Source organism: Thalia democratica, chromosome 4, assembly GCF_965202585.1.
Source record: "Thalia democratica chromosome 4, ktThaDemo2.hap1.1, whole genome shotgun sequence".
Taxonomy (NCBI): Eukaryota; Metazoa; Chordata; class Thaliacea; order Salpida; family Salpidae; genus Thalia; species Thalia democratica.
The window spans coordinates 59,498,945-59,504,570 of NC_139168.1; the positions used below are offsets into that span (position 1 = coordinate 59,498,945).

At 23.9% G+C, this 5,626-nt stretch overlaps 1 long non-coding RNA gene across 1 annotated transcript; it reads left to right on the top strand.

The window, feature by feature from the left end:
* LOC145834911 (uncharacterized) lies at positions 1–4,546 on the top strand. The gene is made up of 3 exons (XR_014369798.1): positions 1–128; positions 3,468–3,554; positions 4,360–4,546. It is a non-coding gene; the product is annotated as an uncharacterized LOC145834911 (long non-coding RNA).
* The last annotated feature ends 1,080 nt before the right edge of the window (positions 4,547–5,626 follow it).

Here is a 5,626-nt window from a genome sequence, read left to right on the forward strand (position 1 = left end):
ACTGTATTAATATGACTTGGGTAGAGGCAGTCCCAGGAATAACACTGCTTTTTGGATGTATCACCCTTGCTATTACATCTGGCAATCTGCACAAAAGACATAGATACAGAGGATTTCTTGATAACAGGGTAAGCATAAATTTTAAAGAGAGGAAAAAATTATCAGTCCAGTTGATGATAATTAATTAAACTTTAATCTGACTTTGTTATTATGTAAATACAATGATTAATTAAGTGTTTATATAAAGTTTAAGTTGCATTTTATTTTGTAACTACACTATTCTTAAGCTTACAGATGGTTTTTTTGTAAAAATATTTATCTACAGTTGTAAAATCATTAATAGTTTTAAAACCTACTTTAAAAATGTTTACTTTAAAGTTCCTTTATTTATTCTAAATGGAAAAATAAACTTTCAAGTTGCTTTATATGTACACTTCAGGAAAATCGTTCAAACCAAGGTGTTTTATAAGTTTAGGCCATAGAAAATGCATTTTGTTTTTAACATGTAAATTTTAATTATATATTTTATATTCTAGCTACTACATAATTTTTACATTCTAACAAAGCTCAAAGTAGTTTTTTAGATATAAAAGCACAATAGATTTTTTAGTACCTTATGAAAGTTATGGAGTAATATTTGAAGCATTTTGAAATAAAGCTGTCTCCTAGAGTTTTACACCAATTAAAAAAAATGTCACCATATTGATTTTTAAGTTTAAATGGGGTTTTGTTAAAGTTGTTTTTATACAACTTTGTTTTATTTTCCAGGTTTATTACTTACCTACCAGTTGTGTTTTACTACATTTAAAAATCAAACTACTTTATAGGTTAAGGGCATAGGGGGGTTGACCTTGATTTTTACAAGTTGGTCTTATTTTATAGAGTTTTATCTGATCTACCAGAAATTTTTAACCGCTTGAAAAAAATTGAAGTAAGTTTTGAGATATGAGCAATCAAAGTTAGTGACCTCAATAGGTTTCTTATGGAAGGCACAAACTAAAAACGCGAAAAAATACAATTTCACTAAAGATATATCTACTCCTTCATTTTTTAAGCAATCATCTTAAAATTTTTACAGAAAGTGTATTATTAAATTTTAAAGATACTGAATGCATAAAATTATTAGTTTTGAAAAACTAAAATTTTATAAAAAAAAAACACCAATTTTTTATGTTTTTTTCAATCTAAAATTTTTATTTTTTAATATTTTAAAAATTCCAACATTCAACGTTTTTTAAACTATAAAAGAAACATTTCCTGAAAGTTTGAGGTCTCTAGCTCAAAAAATGAAGGAGAAGATAGATTTTAAATTATTTTTAACTTCCAAGAAATTTGCTCTCCATATGTGTGTATTTTTATAAAAATTACAATATCTCAAAAGTTAAATATATTTTTTTAAATTCTATAAAAACAGATATTTAGTTTGTACTTTAAGCTTACATATAAGATCCAATGTTATTTTTAGTAAAAAAATGTCGGACCTCCCCTATGCCCTTAACAGTTTGTAGTTAGAGAATTTTATAGGGTCCTTATAAAAGAATCAAACTAAAATTGCAAAAATAAACTATTTTTAGACTTTCAGTTAGACACTAGTTTGTTAAAAAAAGTTTGAATAAATAATAATTGATGCATTATGTAAACAGTAAATGTAATACCAAAAATACATACTTAAATATATTTTTTAGCTAGTGTCTAACTGCTTTTATGCGACATATTGATGAGATAAATAACAATTAAAAAAAAAACTTTTTTTTTAATGTAGGTATTTTTTACTGCTTGCAGCAATTATCAAAGCAAAATAAAGATTTTTTAGCAAAAAACTATTAAATACACTTGTTGCAATAATGTAGTAGACAAACAATTTAGTTTAAGTAAATTATTTAAAAAATGTTAATATAAATGTTTAAAGTTGTTTGTGTTTTGAATTTTTGAACATTAAAAAAAATGTATTTGTTGAGGTAGGGTTATTGTCAATAATTTCTTTTGATTAGAAATAATTCTCTTATATTAACATTTAATTATTTATTTAAAACTTTTATAAACTGTATAGTATACAAATTTTATTATTTTAATATGGCAAAATATATTGAATCATGTTTTTTGTTCACTTGTTGTAAGACCCATATACATTCTGATAACTTTGTCTTTTTCTTTTATGTTTGTTTTTAAAACTGTTTAATGGTTCCATTATATAAAAAAAAAAAATTGTCTCTTCAATTGCTGGTTTTTTGTTGTTTTGTAAAAAACAAATATTTAATAAAATATGTAACAAGTATTTAACAAAATATATAACAAATATTATATGTTGCATAAAAAGTTTAAAAACAAAATTCTTAATCACTACAGCCCGTACTAAATAATCCAAAAAAAAAAACACTTACAATTGTTATAACTAATAATGCCCACTAAGTAAGTGCTGCTTAGCAAGTAACCTCATTTACAAAGCCGCAATAGAAACAAAACAAAAAAATATTGACATAGGATCAACTAGCAGAATATTTAAGAAAATGCAACGAAACCATAAAACAATATAGCTGAAATGGGAACATATAAGTTCACCAGTTAGACTTTTGCACAAAGTCAAAGTTAGGGTCTGAGTTTAGGTCTAGGTTTAGGGCGATTAGTTGCAAAAATTACACCATGATAAAGTGATGCTTGTGCAAAAGTAACACCCACCAGCTGAAATAGGCTTACTTAAACTAATTTGTGTTTAACGTCGTAATTGTAATGTATTTATTTGTACAATATCTTTGCTAAAAAAACTCTATTTTGCTTTGATAATTGCTGTAAAAGACAGTGGATAATTGTCAGACACATTAATATTTAGTTGTTTTTCTTCAAAATATTTATTTCTATACTTATCTGTACTTGATGTTTTTATTTGTCGTCAAGTTCTATTTGTATCTAATACTCTTGTATAATATAAGGAGGAACTTCGAAGGTTAGCAGCTAAATAAAAACTATTTTAAGCAAATAAATATTATAAAAACTCTCTTTTATATTGTCTAATCAGTTTTGATTTGTTCGATTTTATGTCTATTTTCATTTTTCAATATGAAATTTATACAATCTTATATAATTTTATAATTCGAAGTTAAATAGTAAATTGTTGTTTGGGTTATAGTGTTAGAGCTCAGTAAACAGTTAACTTTTTGATTTATCGGTTATTGTTACTTTTATTAGCTTGTTTTTTAAACTGTACCTAACAAACTAGAATAGTTTGTAGTATAACTGTAAATTTATATTATTATAGTTTAAAGTGTAAGTATTGTTGTATTATTTACTAAATTTGTTAATATCATTTAAAAATTTTTAAAAATACAAAAGATTTAATAAGATTAGTTTAGACCTTACAAAAGAAGTTGCAATACTAATGATTAATATTTCTGTTTACATTAGTCTAACTTATATGCATGTTTACTTACGTGTGGAAATTTTTTTTTTTTGATAATTGTGTTATAAAACAGATAGGGATTCATCACAGCAATGATCGTAACCAAGTGTTAACTAGAATGGAAAATAGAGACAAGAGAATAGTCATTTTCAAAAAAGAAGTATGTTATCGTCTTTTAAATATATACATAATTTAAAACGTTTAAAATCGATAAAAATCTAAATTTATTATAAAATATTGAGCTTTTTAAAGGGTTACTAAGTTTACTCAGTTTAAATAAACTTAAAAATTTCGCATATAAGGTTTGTTTAAAAGTATAAGAAATGATTTAATATTTTAAAACTACTTTATTCGTCATATTTGCTAATTATCAAAGTTATGTAATTTATACAAACTAAAAAAGTTAATTTAGCGCATAAAAACTATAATTCAGATAGATAAGTTCAATTATTTTAAACTAGTCTTTTCTCATAAAAGTTTCAACTTTTAAAAAGTTTTAAGTTTTTTGACCAGTTAAAATTTTCATAGAAGTAAATTAATAGATATTTATATATACATATGATAATTAGAAGGTAATTTATATTTTTAAATTGAATTAAAGTAAATTATGTTTTAAATCACTAAAAACCTTTAAAAAATAGTTTATTTTTGTGGTCTTTAGCTGTAGTTTTACTTGTGTGAGTTCAAATTATAATTACTTCAGCTCATTAAAATAATTTTTCCTACATTATAAGTCTCTACTTTAGAAAAAAATATTATGAAAATTAAACTATATGTTTAGGTTGCTTTATTGACTTTATGCATGAATTTATATCTAGCGTAGATAGTTTTTTAGGGTTAGTAAAAAGTAATTTTTGAAGCTGCTGCTACTAAAAGAAAAAGACTAAGTGCACGAAAAACATTTAAATTTATAAGACAATTTAATTTATATTGCAACTACAATTCTTATTAACTCAATATTATAGACTGACTGGATTCATCCTGTATGGAGGCCACAAGCTGAAGCCAGAAAATGGTATAATGATTTTCTTTGCAAGGCTGAGTAATTATTTTTAGGACTATCATTATAATTAATATTCTCTCCTTATTTAGTTTTACTTATATAATGTTAGTATAATATTTTTTTAATCTGAAATAAACTCGTATACGTGATTATATGTTTCCTGATAAAAAATTTTGTTTTCAAGAAAATCTGTGTCTAAACAACAAATAAATTCTGAAAAATACAAAATTCAAAGTTAGTCTGTTAAATATATACTTTTTAATACTGATTAGTTCCTTATACTTCAACCTGATTTTCTTTTTATGTGAATTGAAAACTTGTAAAGTAAATCAGAGATAGGACAAAAAATATCAATAAAAACAACTTGAAAATTTTTTAGTGATAAATAAGTCAGCAAACAGTTTAATTATTTGTTGGGAAGCAACGTCTGAAAGAAAAAAGTTTTAAATTATAAAAGTTTATAATTATTACAGTTAAGGCTTCTGCAAAAGTGTCGCTCCATGTGTTTGTCACCCCTTCCTAAATGATAAGGTTTGACAAGAATTATTTACTTATGACAATAAAAGCTAAAAAACTAGTTGTGTATTGATTTTCAAAAAGTTGATAAAATTAAGATGTTTTTGTTAAGTTGTAACATTAAAAGGCGGTAAATCCTAAAGATTTTGATAAGCTAAGCTTATCGGAATATATACCACAGATGTTTTTAATATTAATTTTCTAAAAAAAACATCTTGTACTTGGTATTTTACCATTTCTTAATACTAAATAAACATTTTTTTACTTTATAAAATTGGTACAGTCACAGTCAATTTACAGCTTTATATGTTATCACTAGTAGCTACCAGTATGATCATTAAGTTAGTTAAAAATTATTAATTAAGTTAAAGAAAATGTAAAGTCTGGACATCAAAAGATAATAAGTTGTTTTACAATAAAACTAAGGAAGATTAAAAAGTGTTAAGTTAGTTGATTTAAAAAAAGTCACAGTTAGACCGATTTACACTATGTTAAATTCACTTTTTTACTTACTTTTCTCAATAGTATTATTGCTTGTTTTTTTTCTAATAATAGAAGCGAAATAACAAAATTAATATTACTAATATAATTGGTTCTATAAATTTAAGGGCATAGGGGGGTAAACACCCTTTTTTGGTTTTTGTTCTTATTTTATTTAGTTTTAACTAAGCTACAAGATGCTTTTTACAGATTTTAAAAATTCAAAATAATTT